A 19772-nucleotide genomic window follows, 5' to 3' on the forward strand; every position below is an offset into this window, starting at 1 on the left:
GCCGTGGCAGCGGGAACAGACTGCGGCGGCGGCGCCGTGGCGGCGGACCTGCAGCCTGTCCGACCCTCTCCCGCGGCTGCCGTGGACGCCACAGGCGGGCGAGAGAGAGCTGTCCAGCGGCAGCAGGACCGGGGCGGCCCGAGGGGCTGGAAAGGTACGGGCGCTGCCCCCGTCCGACAACGGGAGGAGCTCCGCGCCGCGGCGCGCCGCGGAAGCGGGTGCAGGGACCGCGGCTACACGGTCTTACAGTCGCCGAAACGGCGCTAAACCGCAGGGGCTCGGAGCGCGGCTAGGCGGGACAGGCCGTCGCTCTCGCAGCGGGACCCTCCCCCCCGGTGGCGAGGGCGCTGCGGGCAGCCCGTCCCGGCGCCCCACTGCCGCTCCTGCGCGGGCGGCGAGCGACGCGCACTTTGCAGACGGTCCCTGCGCAGCTCTCCGCAGCGCCGCGCAGGCGCCCCGCGCCCGGCGCTGGGACGGCGGCCCCGGTGCGAGGGGGAGAGCGGCGCGGCGGGGAGGAGCATGGACGGGACGGTGAGCCTTGCCCCGGGTCCAGCCGTCCCCCGCCCCGGGCCTCCGTCCGGCTCGACTCCGCGGCGGCACTTGCCGTGGCTGTGTCCCGGGCACCCGGGAGCTCCGGCTGCGGGATGCCTCCGCCCGGGCACTGCCCCCCGCCAGCGGCACCTCCGGGCCAGGCACGGACCCTGGGCGCCGGCGCTGCTCCCGCCGCGGCGCTGCCTGCAGGGCACTCCCGACCGGGAGGCTGGCAGGGTCCGGAGAGCGGACCCCGCGCCGCCGGTGTGCCGCCCGGCGGTGCCCGCTCTAGCGGCGCTCGGCTGCCGGCGCACGGCTCCCCCGCAGAGCCGGGGGCTGGGGCACCCCGACTGGCGCGCCGCTCTCTCCGTTCGTCCCTCCGGGCTCGGCGTTGCGCCGGTGCAGCGCCCACCTGGCCTGCTCCGGCTGTCCTAGCGCGTGCCCCCGCATCCTCGGCCGAGCTGTGCTGGCTTTGCTGCCTCGCAGGGACGCCGCTGGTCTGAAGAGCCAGGCAGAGTGGGGAGCCACTCATTTACCACCACCAAAGGGGACTGCACGCGCCTTCGGGAGGCTTTCCCTCAGCAGGGACCTTCCCGTGGGAGACACCAGCTCTTGTCTGGAATTGCCCAGCCTGCCCTGGCATGGTCCTCTTGAAAGGAGGGTACTCTTCTTAATGCCCTGTCCCTGGAGACACTCCACACCCCAGTCCTGTCCGGCAACTAACTGACGGCTGTCTCCAGTGCTCCAGGAACAACCAACCTTCACGCAGTAGGCAGCACCTTTTGAGAGTATTCATCTTGCTGCTTCTAAGGTGCCCTCCAGCTCTGTTTTCAGAGGGAGATGTGTAGTCCCAGATACTCTCTCAGGACAAACTGATCCTTATCTGTAGGAGACTAACGCTCTGTATGGCCTCCAGGACATTTTGACTTACCACACAGCAAACCATCTCACTTTGGCACCACGAGCTTGCTGCTGGAGATTGCTGCTCCCTCCCTCCCACCTGTTTCCTGTGGCCTGAACTCTCCTCCATTTCCTCTATCAGCATGGCCTGTGTAGGGACCCTGTGTGCAAGGTCTTGCTGGGAAAGACTGAGGTAGAAATTAAATGGGAGACTGAGGAGAAAGCAATGTCACTCACCAGTTAGTGTGATCTGGGTGTGCATTTGTGCAGTATCCTTGCCTAACGCTATCAGCACTGCCCTTCTTGGAGAGACTGGCATCGTACTGCCCATCCAGGGGAGTCCTGTAGCTTCTGAAAATAACCAGTTCCTTGGTGCTGCCCCAGGAGTGATCAACAACCTACTGTTTACCATGGGGACACCACCATGAGAAACCAGCCCTTCCTCCCTGGCAGAACCCCTTGCCTTCTGTCTGTGAGGAAGCCTGGCCTTGCCCCTCAGGCAGGGTGAGGAGTGAGATCTCCAACATTGTCAGCCTTTGGTTGCCTCCTTTTCTGCGGTGCTGCAGTGATGTTCCTTTCTGTACCTCATGCACTCTCCTGGCGCAGCCTGTCTCACTTGCACTTCCTCGATTGCTGTGTTCTGCCTCACCCATGCTTTCCCGGACTCTATCCTTCCTTGACTTCAACTCTATTTTAGCACAATTCACCATCATTCTGCCCTTTGTTCTTCCTTTGTTTCAACCCTGCTGGACTGAGAGCTTTGTTACTGTCCCGGATGGAGTTGTCTGCTCTTACGCTGACCCGCACTGACTAGGCTGGCACTCTGATGCTCATATTTCCCTTTTCAGCCTATCCATTCTTTGAGCAGTTGCTTCTAACTGCATGACTAGGTATGAGCTTACACCTGTGAATGCTTTAAGTGCTGGTGTTCCCATCTGTCCTGCTGTAATTCTTTTCTTCATCAACTACAATAGAGAGCTGTCAGAAGAAGCAGCGCTTTGTATACGCAGGTGCAGCTGGCTCAGCTCTTCCCAAGGAGCAGCTCCCTTTTCCTTCTTACACTGCTCATCTTCTCTGGGACATGTCACAAATATGCAAACACCGAAGCTGCCTGACTATACCCTAAATCTATGGGATCATTAGTTGTCCCAGGCTGGAACACTCTTACGATCCTACCAGGGCAGCTGTCAATGCCTGCTGAAATGCTGGAGTATTCTGATAGCCTTTAAGGATTTGATTTTTTAAGAATGAAAGCAAGCTGATTTGGTTAAAGTTCCTGAACTGGCCTGCTTTCTAAGAGTTACCAGAGATATCTGATGGCAGAAACATAAATGAGAACATCTAGGTAAAAAGACACCCTTCCTTCTTGGGTAGATCAGGCAAATTCCAGGGATCTCTTACAATCTTAACCATCCTATTGTTCTTACTAGTGCATTCCTCAACATGTTGACAGGTTATAGGCAAGTGTTGGATTTTCTTCATGTTTTCTCCAATTTCTCCAAATACAAGCTGGCTCCCGTCTGTAAGTTGAATATTCTGTAATGATCACCTAGTGCCTGTGCGAAAGTACTGTCTTGGCAACATGGGCATGCATCTGTGTGCAGTTGTCTGCAGAGAAATCCCTAATCACTAACTCAGTTACATATTTTCTTTCTTGCCTTTTCTCTTTTTTTTTTAACCAGTGTGCTGCTTATGAAGTGCCACGTGGGTTGATGCTGTTCTAGGAAATTTTATTTATATTGTATATTACTTCCCTCTCACTATGTACTTTCTCTTTTCAGAGCTGGATCCAAATGCATCCTTGGCCTGCTGTCTTATAGCTGTTCCTGCTTCAGGTCAATGAGAATATGTGCTGCTAATTCATCATGACGTAATATCTGCTCTCCTGCCCCATCCTGTTGGATGAATTTCCTGCTTCCTCTTGGTCTGTACACATGTGATTCCGGGTGTTCATCAGCTACCTAGTCTGGTACAGGTAGGTTTTAGCCTTTTGAAAAATGACCTGTTCTAGGTGGGAAGAATGTGTCTGTGACTTGTATTGGGACTGGAAAATGTTTGCCTTTGGTTATATGGGAAATGTTATATTGTTAAATAAGTCCTGAACTGCCTGCTTGCTGCTACTGACCTTAGCTGGTCCTTTTACTAGCCGCCTACTTCTGTGATAGTTTCTGCTAGTGCTGGCAGAGAGAGTCCTGATTAGGCAGAGCGAATAAAGTTAGAGGATGCAGTCACTAAGAGCAGGCCTAATAGAGGCAAGAATGAAGAGTACGAGTAGTAGCAGCTATTCTTTGTGGTAATTCATTACTCAGCCACAAGAAATTGTGATTAGTTCTTATCAGATGGTTATTGTTTTGTAGGGTTGCCATGCTTCTCACAGCAGGTTTAAAGTAGCATGGTTAGTGCTTCCCAGCTGGTAGGCTTCTCCAGTACCTGCTGTTGTTGGATATGCATTGGTCATCTCTGTGGTAAGGTACTCAAATCTGCCACGCAGGTCTCTATTTCCTACCGCTAGTTCCATTCTTCTTGTTGCTTCCACTGGTGAGTATCCACGTGTATCCATCTATCTTTTTTTCCAGTCAGTGCACAGTATACCTGTAAGGGACTTAGTTTTTCCCACAGTTGGATCAGTGCCTTTTCACCTTTTACAGCCTGCACAGGTCACTTCACTGCTAGTGAAAATTGTCTGGTAGAAAAATGCATTCTATTTTGCATTGGAAATAAATAGCCTTGGTTATAACTTTTTTCTCTGAAGACACATTAGACTTATTATTGTCATCTGATTTGGCCCTTTAAGAACCATATTGCTTAGCCTGCTGCAGCACAGTTATGAACTTTGCCCAGTGCCTGCTACCTCTGGCTTTTCGCTTCTGGCTGAGCTAGGGAAAATCCGTTACAGAGAGATACCAGTACTAGTCTGCCAATCATAACTTACATGAATTTAAGAACTGTGGTGCACTGAGTCAGACCAAAGTATCCTGTCTCTGATCAGTAATGCGTATGTGGAAAAGGAATAGGAAAATGAGGCAAATGCTGAATCTTTTTTTTTCTTCCACATACTTTTTAAGTTTTTGCAGCCATCTAATTATGGAGTCAGTGGTTTGGAGTGAACAATGTTAGAAAATGCCCCTAATTCTTAGGTCTGCTGTTTCAGTGTTATCTTAATTGGAAGGAGTTGTTCCAGTTTTCTGTGATTATGTTTTCTGTCACTATTCTGTCCTTTTCTGTTCAATTGAACATTCTCTTGGATTCTGAGTCCAGGGAGGACTATAGGACCATTCACTGTGGCATGTTCCTAAAGGTAGTGGGTACCTGTATCCAGTTCGCAGCTGTTGCTGAGTAAGGGTATGTCTTCTAGAAAGGTGATTTGGTAGTTCCCATAATTCAGGTTCCAAATGGTGGAAGACTGAGGTATGGATGAGAGCTATTTGACAGAGGGAAAGACCAGACAAAAAGGGGGTGACTGCAGATGCTTGGCAAAAGATAAGTAAGTACAAGGAAGTAGAGACAATGAGAATAATAACCTGCTATCCAGGAAATGCTTTTGTGGGATTCAAGATGAGCACTGAGTGTCAGGCAGCAAATGTGGCAAAAGGCTTTTTCTAGTTTACATCTAGGAAAGTTTCTTTCCTCTTCAGTTCTGACACCCCACTATCTTTCTTTCTGTTCCTGTAACTATCACATGCCATGTTTTCTATACTGACTAACTTGTTAAGAATCCATTGATGTTAAAGTTAATGCGGAATATACCTGCTAATGTATATTCCTACAGAAAGTCCACAACCCTTGCTGGAATCAGAAGAGCTTATGTATTAAACTTCTTTAGCTCCTTGAGGAAAGGTAAGCTGTTTAGTTTAACCTTCAGTACTCTTAATCACTTGGAGCTCACTCCTTTTCACTGTCGTATTGCCGCAGTGGTTTACAAACAGAATGCTTGGGCTAACACGGAATTTGCTGGTCTCCCCTTAAATTGAATAGCATTCCAGGAACTTAGCTTTGCTGCAAAGGTGCCATTGGAGGAAGTGAATGGTTCTTCATTAAAAAAGGTAAAGGATTAAGAGTTCTGGTATTATACCACGGGGGTTATCCGGCTTTTTAATTTATACAGATGTGTCCTAAGTGCATGGAGACAAATAACTACACTTGCATGCTTTTTCTTCTAGCTCACAGAGTTATTGCTGTGTTCTCTGTAATGCTTTCATAATGTAGACAGTGGCTAGTAGGTCTTGCTCAGGAAATGTTACTCAGAGGTCATCAAGTGAGGTATGTCTGATTTTCATGAATTGACAGCCTGAGTTGCCCTTGTCAAATGTTTCTGATATTCACTGAGTAACCATGAAAGTAATAATGATACGGTCATTCTTGTACCTGGATATATTGATAGCACCAGCACCTCAATGCTGGACAAGGGTCCCATGAATTTTATGGAAAGCTGTTTTGATCTTCATTCCATTTTTTAAATAAAGCTCTCTATTCATTGGTTCCAGTGTTTGAGAGATAAACTTCCTGTCCTTTCCTTTATGGACTTTACTGTTTTGTACTCTTATCATAAGGATGATGTCTGTGTTTGTCTATGGTAGTTGTCCAAAGCTAAGGATGGAAGTGTTTATCTTTGAATATAACTATCCCCATAGCTTAAATGAAGCCCTTAGCTAGACTGAAGACTTGCCTGCTCCAGGAATGTCAGTTTCAGAGTCTAATCAACATGGTATCTTTTTACCCTGAAATTTGGCACACTTAATCTCTGCCCCTGAACGAATTTTAAAAATAACTTGTTGTCATGGTTTTAGCTGGGATAGAGTTAATTTTCTTTACTGCCTTGTTTAAAGGCAGTTCAGCTCCTTTCAAGATCCAAAACTGCAGAGAAGAAAATACAATTTACCAATCATATATTTTTTAGATTTATAGGCACAGCTATCGCACTGAAGTGGGAAATTGTATAAACTTAACTTTTGATAAGCATGTGGCCTTTGATTTGCAAATGGACTTTTGATGATGTGAAAGAAATTGGACTTCATTTGGTGAAATTGAAAGGGCTAACAAGCCATAACATTAAAAATTTATAAATTCATTATTTTTAAAGACTTAAACAGTCATTTTCTCCTGGCAAAATACATATGACTCAAGGCAACTGCAGGATTTACAGTTAAAAGGTGATGTCTAGATGGAGAGCAAGAGCTGTGTTGGCAGCTGTTAGGTCAGTGAGGAATGATTTTTACATGTTACTTGTAGAAAATTTTTTAAAGCTTTTAATTTCCATGGTAGAGAAAGGACATACTGCGAGGTTACTTAAGGCATTTTATTCTCGTTTCTTTCTTCTTTGAGATCATAGGGATAACCATATAGTAACTGAGCTGGCTGATATGCTGGTTAGACTCTATGGAGACAGTAGCCAATAGGAGTAGTTGCAGGAGAAAGTACAAAGCTCGTTCAGCATCTGGCTCACAGAATGATATGATGGTTTGGGTTGGAAGGGACCTTCAAAGATCATCTAGTCCTGTTCCAGTGTCTCACCACTCATCATAAAAAATGTCTTCCTTACGTCCAGTCTAAACCTACCATCTTTCAGTTAAAAACCATTACCCCTTGACCTATCGCTATAGGCCTTGGTAAAAAGTCTCTCTCCATCTTTCTTATAAGTCCCCTTTAAGTATTGAAAGGCTGCAATAAGGTCTCCTTGGAGCCTTCCCTTTTCCAGGCGCTCTGAGCAACCCCAACTCTCTCATCTTTTCTTCATAGGAGAGGTGTTACAGCACTCTGATAATTTTCATGGCCCTCCTCTAGACCTGCTCTAACAGGTCCATGTCTTTTGTGTACTGTGGACCACAGAGCTGGATCCAGGTGGGGTCTCCAGAGAGCAGAATAGAGAGGAAGAATCCCCTCCCTTGCCCTGCTGGCCGTGCTTCTTTTGGTGCAGCCCAAGATACAGCTGGCTTTCTGGGCTGCGAGCACACATTGCTGGCTCATGTCCAGCTTTTCGCCTACCAATATCCCCAAGTCCTTCTCTGCAGAGCTGCTCTCCATCCATCCATCCATCCATCCATCCATCCATCCATCCCCCAGCCTGTACTGGTGACTGCCCCAGCCCAGGTACAGGACCTTGCACTTGGCCTTGTTGAGCTTCATGAGGTTCACATGGGCCCCCTCCTCCAGCCTGTCAGGGTCCCTCTGGATGGCATCCCTTCCCTCTAGCCTATCAACTGCACCACTCAGCTTGATGTCACCTGCAAACATGCTGAGGGAGCACTCAGTCCCACTACCTATGTCATTAATAAAGATACTGAACAGTACTGGTCCCAATATCGACCCCCGAGGGACACCACTTGATATTGACCTCATTTGGACATTGAGCTGGCAGCTATTTAAAGACATTTTTCTAAGAGCACATGAACTATTGATTCCCATGTTCAAGAAATCAGGACAGAAAGGTGGGAAGACAGCATGGCTGAGTAAGGACCTCCTTGTCAAACCAAAACAGAAGAGGGAAATGCACAGGCAGTGGAAGCAGGAACATCCTGGGAATAATATAGGGATACTACCCAGGAGTGTAGTGGTGGGGTCAGGAAAGGTAAGGCACAACTGGAGCTAAATTTGGCAAGGGATGTGAAGAATAATAGGAAGGGGTACTACCAGTATGCTAGTCAGACAAGGGAGACAAAAGAAATTGCACCCCCAATAAATGAGACAGAGAATCTGGCCACAACCAACATGGAGAAGGCTGCAGTGATCAACAGCTTTTTAATCCCGTGGTTTTCACTGACAATTTTTTTTTTCCCCATATCTCTTGAGTCCCTGAATTTCAAGGCAGGGACTGGAGGAATGAAGTCCCACCCATAGGAGAAGATAGGTTCATATGATCTTCATATGAAGATCTCCTATGATCTTCATAGGAGAAGATCAGGTTCTAGACCATCTGACGAACCTGAACATACAGAAGTCCATGTGACCTGATGAAATGCATACTAGGGTTGTGAGGGAACTGGCTGGTGGTGAATCCTATCTCTCCCCAGTGTTCTGTATTCATCAAAGAACATCTCATGATCGTAGAAGCCAAAGCCCTGGCATCAACACCAGCCATGAAGCCAGGTGTTAATCTGCATGATCATGGTTGTTTACAGATTGATGGATCTTACAGCTAAAAGAGACTTTTGGATCACCTGACACCTGTATTTTACTGAGCACTAATGGACTTCCATTTGTCCTTACTGTGAGCCTTATACCTTCCAGAGAGACAAGCTGCAGTTGGGCTAGCTATTGTACATTAAAAATTTAATATACTGCCTGTAGAGCCTCTCTCCATGGAGGATTTAAGGACTTAGACAAATACCTGTTAAGAAAGCTTTTGGCAGGTCAATACCGACTTGGAGCAAAGAAGGATTTGAAGATGATCTAATGGTCATGCTAGCCCCTCTACTTTTCATTCTGTAAATACCTTGTTTGTGACAGGTAGACTATCCTGAAGGCAAGGGGTGAAAGTTATAACAGCGTCAGCTGTGCTTATGTAGGATGGAGTGTCATTGTAACTGTCTTAGGAATGTGATTCCCCACGCCCCCGCTCCTAACTGACATGCGCTGTGTGGTAATGATTTGTGGCACAGTTTGTCTCATGTCAGCTTTTTTCCACTGGCTTTTGTTCTGTCTTTTTTCCATGTAATTTAAAAAGCTTTTTATCACTTGGGATTTTGTGAATGAGTATACTTAAACATCATAATCATGTTCATCTCTCAACTTTATGTTTAGTTCATTAAACATGTTGTGTTATTTAAATCTTTCATGGACAACATTTTTCAGGCTTCTGGATTGTACTTGGCACTACTTTATTCAGTGTTCCAACGTGGAGTTCTCTAGTGATTGAAGTATATAGAGAAAATCATCCTACTATCATTGCTTCCTCCTCTTCATAAATGCAAGGGTTCCCTTGGCTCTCTTTACCTCAGTGTGGCACAGGTAATTCAGTTTGAGTTGTTTTCCAATGTGGTCCCTACTTCCTTTTCAGATTTTCCACTTTTCAAGACACGGTCTCCTGCTTTAGGGGTATGTTTTTCATGCTTTTTTCTTAGATCGTTCCTTGCCTTTAAACACACACTTTCAATGGATCTGTCTTAGTAAGATGGCTTGATCCAACAGTTGTGTCCTGCACTCCAGTTCATTAGAGGTGACTCTATTAATTTCCATATGCTGAATGACACTGTTGAGTTTGTCTGACTATTTACCATCCCTGTAAAGGTACCTTCACTTTCAACTATGTTTACTGTTTAATTTTTGCAGGGAAGTTGGGGCATTATTGATATTTCATAGTCTAATAATACCCAGACATCTCTACAGAATGGTCTTTCAGATCCCTCATGATTAATGCTAGGCAATAACCTACCTCTCCCAGAAGGATCCTGTTAGTTTCCAGTAGAGCCTGGCTTTTGTTCTATGAGCTTTGTTCTTTACGAACTTTCTCATTGTTCTCTTAATATTTAAAATTGCAGCTCTGTATATGCTTGTATGAATGAAAGCGTCTAGTCCGAGGGTATCTATATGGTTTGTAAGTAATTCTGGTGCAATTTTTGTGTTTGGTAGTCCAGATCTGTCTTTGTAAGGAAGAAGCAAACCAGCAGGAACTGCCAAGAATGCCATCGCTAGGTGTCCCTGGGATCCAGTGGTATTCATAGACAAGCTAAGGCCCAAGGCAGTGTGATGGAACATGTGACACATCTGCTGTCAAAACTTTTCTGTGGACTGTCTGGTACTACTTCTCCTCTCTGCCATCCTCTGAAGTATATGGTGGTTTGTGTCTCGTGGCTGTTTGACATGTGAAGATCTTGCTTTGTGGTTCGCAAGGTCAGGAAAACTGGATGCTCCTTACCTAGCCGACCCTTTCTACATCTTCAGTGTCTCTTGGCAAGTCCTATGCCAGTCAGTGCCCAAGGCTAACTATTCTGCATGAAAAAATCTTTTGGTTTTTTTGAGTTTGTTGTCCTCTGTTTTTGTAGGTGGTCCTCTGGTTCTTCTGTTACAAGAAAATGTACTCCTACTTTTATCTCAGTGCTAGTCTTAATTCTGTACATTTTCCCTCTCCCCTGCAAAATAAACAAGCACTCTTTTTCAGTTCCTCATCATAAAAGAATTATTTTGTGCCTAGTCTTTCCATATCTGTATCTTTATTAATTCTGCTGTATACTTTTTAGAGATGTGACCAGCACTGGCTGCCGTATGATAAAAGAAAGAGGGAACTACTGACTGATAGATACTGTGTTCTGTAATATCTTCTGTTGGGTTCTTCATAACTCCTTCAGATTTTCTTTTCTGAGTGAATGCTTCTGTCAAGCACTGCAGCCATCCTCATCTGTTAGTATATTTAACAATGTAAATTGCATGCAATGTCATAATTAGTGGAGTCCTGTCCTTTGTTCGAAGATGCCATTGCAGATAAAGAGTCAGCATGTCTTCTGTAGGGGCAAGTGGTGCCCCACGGGTCTGTTATGTTCCTGTTCTATGATCTGCTGTGCCCCTATTTTATTAGGATTAGAACTCTTCACAGGTTATGTGAATAAAAGCAGGCCTGCCAGCGTATTGTACTTAAGTGTTTTGAAAGTGCTCTCAGCAAGGTTTCTAAAGAATGTTAAAGCTAATAAGGGAATATATAGTGAACAAGGAAAATTCCTCATAAGCAGTAAGGAAGAGTAGGAAATTGTAGAATTACAGAATGGTTGAGGTTGGAAGGGACCTCTGGAGGTCATCTTGTCCAGCTCCCCTGCTCAAGCAGACCTGGTTGCCCAGGACCATGTCCAGACAGCCTTTGAATATTTCCAAGGTGGGAGACTCCACAACCTGTCTGGGCCACCTATTCTAGTGCTCAGTCACCCTCCCTGTCAAATAGTGTTTGCTGATGTGCCAGGGGAGCCTCCTGTATTTCAGTTTCTGCCCATTGCCTCTGCTCCTGTCACTGGGCACCACTGAAAAGAGCCTGGCTCCATGCTTTTTGCACTCTCCCTTCACATATTTATATACATTCATAAGATCCCCTCCAAGCCTTCTTCATGCTTAACAATCCCAGCACTCTTGGACTCTCCTTCTAGGAGAGATGCTCTTGTCCCTTCATCATCTTCGTGGCTCTTCACTGGACTCAGCTGTATGTCTGTGTCTTTCTTGCCCTGGACAAATGCAGCACTGGACACAGTACTCCAGCTGTGGCCTCACCAGTGCTGAGTAGAGAGAAAGGATCACCTCCCTTGACCCGCTGGCAACACTTTGCCTCATGCAGCCCAGGATAACATGAACCTTCTTTGCAGCAAGGGCACACTGCTGGCTCATGTTTAACTTTGTGTCCACCAGGACCCTTGTGTGTCCTTTTCTGACAAGCTGCTTTTTAGCTCTGTGGCCCCCAGCATATATTGGTGCCTGGGGTTGTTCCTCCCAGGTGCAGGACTTTGCACTTCTCCTTGTTGAACTTCATGAGGAAATGTAAGGGTATGTAGAAGGTGAGAGTACACCTCTTCTTCATTAAGTTTATGCAGTCAAGGACATTTTCAGTGGGGATAATAAGTAAATGGGGGAAGTGCTAAAGAAAAAACACACGAGAGACACAAACCTGCTAGTCAAGGGATAACAGAGACAATGAGCAAAAGTATACTTTCACTAATTGACAAGCCATTAAGAAACTACAGGCGTAGCTTTGGAGAGGACTAACCTGAACTAGTGGTTCCCTGGGCCCTGGAGCTCCTGGAGGTAGTGGCTGCAAAAGGACAAATAAATACTCAGTTTCTGTAATGGAAGGAGTGCCTTTTCGGTTCCCCGTTGGTGTTCAGTGTATGATGAATGATTTCTAAAGGGGTAAATAACGAAGCAACAAAATTAGCTGACAATGTGACCTTATTCAATGCAGTAGAATCATAGGATGTCCTGAGCTGGAAGGGACCCACAAGGATCATCAAGTCCAACTCCTGTCCCTGTACAGGACACCCCAAATTCACACCGTGTCTCTGAGGGCCTTGTCCAAGTGCTTCTGGAATATCGCCAGGCTGGTGCCGTGATGCCTCCCTGGGGAGCCTGTTCCAGGGCTCCACCACCCTCTGAGGGAAGAGCCTTTCCCTAATATCCAACCTAACCCTCCCCCAGCACATCCTTCTGCTATTCCCTCAGGTCCTAGAACCTAAACCTGTCTTTTAAGATTGGAGAAGAATGTTTCAAATCTGAATGGTAATATAGCAGAGTAAATTTAAGTTTGATTAATGCCTATGTAAAGTGTGTAGAGAAAATAAGCCTGCCAGTGTGGCCACATTGTTGTCAAAATGATCTCTTTTGGCTCAGGAAATAAATCTTTAGCATCTTTATAGATAGTTCTCTGCAAACATGAGCTTAACAGTAGCAACTAAAATGTAAAATTCAATGTTAGACATTACAGGAAAAGAATTAACAAAACTGAAATTATTGTTATAATATTGTGTAAATCCATGGTTCGCCTATGTCCTGAAAAGTTAATGTAGTTCTATATCCCTTAAGATGTGACTAGTAGAACTAGAAGAATTCTAGAAAAATTGATAAGGATAGTGAGAGGTGGAGAGATTTCCATCAGAGGAGGACAGTAAATGATAAAGGCTTCTTTTATTCCAGATGTCAGTCACTGTCATTAAGCAACTTTAAAGGAAAAAAAAAAAAAGAGGTTAAATAGTTTAGTTGAAACTCCCTTCCCTGTCTTTGACTTTGTTGTTTCTTTCATGTATTAGCCCTCTGAACTATATAGGCTTCCCATACCTATACATGTCTTTTACACTGATCTAAAATTGAATATAAAAATACTTTGTTTCTATTTATAGCATATACTTTGGATGGGAAGAAAAGTGAAGATAGGAGAACGTTTTTTGAAAATCAGTTTTCACCAAAAGGAAGTAAAACTTCACAAGCCCAATTATGTTTTTCTTATTAAGTCATGTAGTGGGTGCTCTGCATGGTGTGGTGAGGTGGGGTCCCTGGATGCAGGTGGTAAGTTTAGGGTTTTCTTTGAGTTTCATGCAAGGGTGAAGGTGATTTGGAGAGAAGCAGAACACAGATGTCTCACATTATACCATCCAGTAGGCCTGGGTGATATGGGATGGGAGAGTTCCCATTCTGGATTTATAGAATTGAGAGAAAAGCTTAATAGGAGAGTTACGCTGCTGTGTGGTGTTTGTTGTGCATAGCAGAGTCCCTTCACTTTTATTTTGAAAAACAAACCTAGCAAGTACCAAACAAAAATACTACTAAAAGAGAAAATTGAAATGAAACCTTCTGAAATCTATTGCTCAATTCATATGAAAAGAGTGGGAAATTCTCAAATATTTTAGTAAGGATCTCTCTGCACTTAATGCTACTCTGATGGCTTACTTGCTGTTTAGATTGCACTGTCACATAAGACGCTTCTTGTCTTTTCTTTCCTCTGCTTTCCCTCCTTGAACTGCTCTGTGGAGGCCTATTCTGCACATTACATTTGGACTCTCCTATGCTCTGTTTCTACTGCACAGAATGTTGTTCCTGTGCACCACTGCTTCTTGCCATAGCTGAGAGCTAGGAAGCAGTGCCTTGAAAATCGTAGGAGGATGAGGAAAAGAATAAATGATAGAGGAAGGGGCAGGGAGCTCTGGTGAATGACCAGAGTTCTAGAGGAGGGCTTGGGGGTTGTTCTGAGATGAAATGCAGATTAGGAAATTAAAAACAGCCAGCCGCAGAGTATGCAAAAAAAAAAAAAAGTAGGAAAAGGAAATGGTGGGAAGTGGTTTCAGTTTGTTTGGGGAAAACTTTTTGGTTTCAGGAATGGAGCTGTATGCAATAGCTGGGCTGGTGGAACCTGACTTGATCTGAGAGCTTGGCTTTTGGAGATCCTCACTTCTTTTATTGTCATGGTACCAGAATTTGCGATTGTTGAGAGAAATAGTGTTATGCAAATTAAAATGCACATTAATATTATACATTATCTTTCTGAAAGACATTTAATCCCTCAATAAATATACTACAAGTTAAGGTCAGTAACAATCTTACAGTTATGGTTATATTATGAAGTACTTCTTTACTTTCTCTGTAAGTGCTTCAGGTCACTTCTTATTTACAGACTTTCAACACTCGTGTGGACATGTCTTCCCTGAGTGGCTGTTGCTGTCCCACAGTTTCTCTATTGCATTCTGCCATTTAGCAGCAGAATAGCTCCTAGGAAGCTCTTGTGTGGTATGTGGTAGAGGCTATATGAGAGTGTGCTGTTTTTGGCTGGGGTGCAGTTAATTTTCTTCATAGCATCTAGTATGGGGCTATGTTCTGGATTGGTGCTGGAAACGGTGTTGATAACACAGGGGTGTTTTAGTTACTGCTGAGCAGGGCTTGCACAGAGTCAAGGCCTTTTTTCCTCCTCACCCCACCCACCAGTGAGTAGGCTGGGGGTGCAGAAGAAGCTGGGAGAGGACACAGCTGGGACAGCTGACCCCAACTGGCCAAAGGGATATTCCATACTGTATGATGCCATGCTCAGCATATAAAGCTGGGGGGAGAAGGCGGCAGGGAGAGACATTTGGAGCGATGGTGGCTGTCTTCCCAAGTAACCGTTACGCGTGATGGAGCCCTGCTTTCCTGGAGGTGGCTGAACATCTGCCTGCCCATGGGAAGGAGTGAATGAATTCCTTGTTTGGCTTTGCTTGTGCATGTGTCTTTTGCTTTACCTATTAAATTGTCTTTATCTCAACCCACAAATTTCCTCACTTCTACTCTTCCAATTTGCTAACCCATCCCACTGCGGGGAGTGAGTGATTGGCTGCGTGGTGCTTAGTTGCCACTGGGGTTAAACCACGACAGAGAGTCTGACCGTGTATCTGCTCACCCCATCACACAGCATTGGTACCATCTAATACAGCTTGACTCTTAATGCTGTCCTGCAACTGTTTTTCCTTCTCCTTAGTCACTGACAGTGCTGTCATAGATTTTTTTTTTTTTGTCTTGCCTGATCTGTGTTACATCTTAACTTCTTTCTTGTCCCAATAACTTCCTTGCACCTTGTTTATGGGTCTCCTACATCACCTTCTAGTAAAATCTTTCTATATATATCTTTAAATCCTTCCTTGATCCCTTTCCCTTATCTGGTCTAACCATGCTTTTCTCCCATCTTCATGTTTTGTACCAACTCTATTTTTTCTAAAGTTTCTGTTGCTATTTCCTTTCCTCCTATTTTACCCCTTACGCCTGTGTTTTGGCTTTGTTTTTCATGGCTGTTCCAGGGTACCAGGATGACCTTGCTGCTGCAGTAGTATGCATCAGCTGCAGGCACCAGTTTGTCCCTGGCTCATGCACCCACTGCAGTTCTTGGCTTTGCATGGGTAGTTTCTGTGCATTGTTTCTTTCATGTTTCTGAAGGCCTTTTTAGGTTTCTTTCTTCCCAAGTGTGTATATCGCATGCAACAAGTGGTCTGCCTACTCTTTCAGGCTCTCTGAAGGCACATTTATTTATAGGTTTTTGTTCCCAGTTCACCAAATGACTTGGATAAGAGTATAAATGACTTGTCCTGTCTTCTTGTGTCTTATGCAAGCTTAATTAGTATTCATTTCCATTGCATACTTTCTCTTGAATCACTGACAAATATATTACATGATGTTAAGCAGATAACAGGTCCTATCTGATGATGGTTCTTCACTTAGCCATTGTTATTTAGGATTTGCTATCTTTTGACATATATGAAGTCTGTGCTGTATTGATTTTTGTGGAGGGTTGAGTATTTTATTCAAAATGTTAATTGGCTACAGCAGATATCTCAACAGTGTATACTTGAGTCAGAATGTAGGGTTTCTCTTATCTTGACCAGCATTTAAACGGTTGAAATCCTGAGATTGTCCCCTGGGCTTTCTTGATCTTTTTTTCTCCAAAACCTACTCTTTCTGAAGGGCCAGCACACAGCCAGCAACATGTGGCAATCTTGCTTTTATTCTTTCTCTGATTATATTGCATCAATCCAAATTGGTTTATTTCAAATGCCTACAAACACAGCTATTTACAAGTGAATTTTATTGTGAATTTTCTTCACCCTTCCAGCTTCCCATTTGTAAACATGTTTCCAACTGCTCTGCTTCTTTCTTATCTTTGAAAACATTTAAGTCATGGCCTGACATAAATTGAATTTATCGATCAAGCTCATTTAAGAAGTTCCCACTCTGCCCTGGCTGCTTCTTCCTGCTTCTTGCGGTGGTTTGTTTCTTCCCTGCACTGTTTTGCTGTAGCAACTTGTGGGACCTGTAAATGAGGTTAACACTGGTTCTTAACCTGAACAGTATTCTTCTGTCACAGTATTCCTCTGTCACTTCTAACTTTTGAAGAAATTCTTGAAACATGAGGAAAACGAGGACTGTGGCCCAGCTAAAGACAATGAGACAGTGTTCTTCAGCTGATGCTGCTCTGGGCATAATCATTGTACATGGAGTTCGCTCAGCAGTTTTTTATCACAGCAACTAATTGAAGAGTAGCAGTTTAGAAACACCAGTCACTTTGCAACTGTACATCTCAGTACTTGTTAAATAGTTATATTATTCAAAATGCTTTTGCTATACTATTCTGTGATTTCTGGGTTTAAATTCTGGCACCCTGCATTACAAGTGCATAAAGAAGATGTAGTTTGTTTGATTAACTGTAGATGTCTACAACTGAACTAGTTGTCATAGGTTCCTTTTACAGTGAGTAGAGCATTTGACTCACGACACTGTAATATAAAGACCTAAAGAGAGCATGCTGTAGTCTCCTGAAAATCCCTAAAAGTGCCTGTTTCTCTCTATTTACTGTCAAGTGTGGTCAGCTCATAAATACTGCACACACCTGCACTGGGTTAGGATGAAGTCTGCCAAATGTCTGTTGTTACCAGCTGGCTGGGTTAGATGACCAGGTCTAACTCCAGTTAAACAAACATACTCACATGATCAGTGTTTATGGAACACTGTATGAACAAATTGGCATTTTTTTATAAATAGCCTTATGAAAATATTCTTACAAAAATATATCAGCTTAGTTTGACTAGATATGTTTTCCATAAAACCATTTTGTTTAGTATTAAGAATTGTTATTCTATTAGTATTAGAATCACATTCTGTGATTAACTACAAAACAGTCTTTAGTAGTACTGATATTGCCCGGGTACTATGGCAGCAATACTGTTAGACTGTCAGACTTATTGGTCTATAATCAGTTATGTGATCCAGTTCACTGTTAATTATCTGATACAGCATTAACTTTCTTCCATTCTTCTTTAGTGTTTCAAGATTTCTTAAGTCAACAGTAGTGGTCTAAGGAATGCACAAGTTATTTCTTGTAAAGCTGTTGAATGGCAGTATCCAGTTAATAATTTTAAGTGGTCTAACTTTAGCACCCTTTTGTAGGAACGGTTGTAGTAATAAGCATTTTGTCCTTTTGTCACCAATATAAACTGTAAGCATCTCCTCTGACTTCTTTCTAAATACTTAACAGAATGCTTACTGTCAACAATAACGTAAATTATCTTGGTAGTGCATGAAACATTAATTATTACTGTGAGGACATCTTTGTTACTGAAATATTACTTAAAAACCTTTTTGTATTGTTTTTGACTTTGTATCATCATGGATTTTGAATCAATTATGTTAAGTTCTTTAACTGAACGTTATAGCAGAGACTGCAATGTAAAAGTGTTAGTATTACTTGTACTATTGTTTATTGCCGCCTCTTTTATTCTATTGTTACTCTCCTGTCTAAAGGAGAATCCTTTTAGCTATGTTGTTGTTGTTTGGGATTATGTTTTTTTGAGTTTCCAATAAAGTGCTCTTAAATGAAGAGCTCCCCCGTATTGCACCCATTTTCTTAAACCGAAGTAACTGAAATTCAGAGTTTTTAATACTATTCAGTATTTTCTGACTGGAATAATTTGCTCTTTGAGAAAGTGCTGTACATATGTATTTTCATGATGATTGTTCATATTTTTAAGATACATGTGTGCATGAAAGGCATGTTACTTCGTGTCAGTGACAAGAGTGTATGTACAAATACTACAATCTATATTCAGATTCTTTCCATGAGTAAGAAGAGTGCTTGTTCCCTTTTGGCTAGGCCATTTCTGCAAAAACAAAGCAGTGCTTCTTAGCAGATAGCCTGTGGGTCAGGTTGCTGCTTCTTCCTGCCACCATGCAATGCAAGGGTTTGTCCTGCTGTTGGGGTTATTCTTTTCTTTAAGGCCATCACCTCCTGACATCTGCTGCGCCAGAGAAAGTTCCTTCGTTTTGAACTGGAAGGGCAGACATCACACACACTTAGTGTGAGTGAAGACACATAAAGAGCTGCGGATTCATTTTGATAAGCACAATTCCAGGAGCAGATGTCTATCCCTTCACCTTTACTTTTCCTCTTTGCAGTGAAGATACATAGTATTATCTTCACTTTGAGAGCAGAGACATTTGGGTGCCCAGGAGTGGAGCGATAGTTAATGATTTTGTGTTCCATGATTTTTGACTGTAGAAACATTATTCAGAGGCAATGCAGGTGTGACATTAGCTTTTGTCTTCCTAGTAATTTTTTTCCAGATCCAAAGCAAATGAAGTAGAGATAGTTAAGTCCAACATTTTATTACAGTTACTTATAAGTACCACCTAGTGACAGCACCCTTCACAGATTTGCACTTCATTGTAGCTTTCATTTATTTTACTACCCACTTCTGTATAATTCATCTTTTTATATACAACCAGTGGCAATGGTAAGATTTCTTAGATATCATAAACTCAGGTACTTCTACAGGGGCTCAGAGCTCAATTTGAGGAAAGCTGCTGTTTATGTACAGTCACCAAAGACCTCAAGGGGACATGTAATGCAGAGGTCACCAGTATGTATTTCTTGACCAGTTCAAGGCTCTTGTGACCAGCTCCATCACTTGGTCAGCAGTGGAGCTGTGCTAGCACTGAGGTTACAGAGTAATCTGATCCTTGGATGCAGGAGGTAATATATGGAAGGAGATATCAGATGACAGAATTAGTGCAGTGATGAATAATGGGGAAGGTTATATATACTGACCCATTTGGCCTGTTTATGTAGTTGATTTATATGGTAGGTTCCTTTTAACACCCCCAGTATTTTGGTGGAGTAATATACAAGGATTATATATTGAGAAACAAACATAGATGAATTTGTATGGGAAGAGTAGTTGTAAATGGGCTTTGGGATCGTGGTAGTAACAGAATAAAAACAGGGTCCCTAGACTGATGCCATTCTAGGGACATTACTGCATATTATTGTAATACATGTTCCATTTCAAGTATCTGTACTTCAGAAAGGCTGATGGAATATGAAAGTGTTCAGAAGAGACACAAAAAAACAGTAAAGATGTAGTTAATACCGT

The 19772-nt window shown here is 43.6% G+C and overlaps 1 protein-coding gene across 3 annotated transcripts in view; it reads left to right on the forward strand.

The window, feature by feature from the left end:
* Positions 1 to 19772, forward strand: part of SMARCD3 (SWI/SNF related BAF chromatin remodeling complex subunit D3) — a 107398-nt gene continuing 87626 nt past the window's right edge. The window contains exons 1-2 of one of the 3 annotated variants that reach the window (XM_075082054.1): positions 1 to 154; positions 3213 to 3406. The gene's annotated coding sequence lies outside the window, so the exon portion shown is untranslated. Of the gene's footprint in view, positions 155 to 238; positions 532 to 3212; positions 3407 to 19772 lie in introns of those variants that run through there. The other 2 variants (XM_075082051.1, XM_075082062.1) reach the window with 2 other exon arrangements.

This window comes from Phalacrocorax aristotelis, chromosome 2 (genome assembly GCF_949628215.1).
Source record: "Phalacrocorax aristotelis chromosome 2, bGulAri2.1, whole genome shotgun sequence".
Classification (NCBI taxonomy): Eukaryota; Metazoa; Chordata; class Aves; order Suliformes; family Phalacrocoracidae; genus Phalacrocorax; species Phalacrocorax aristotelis.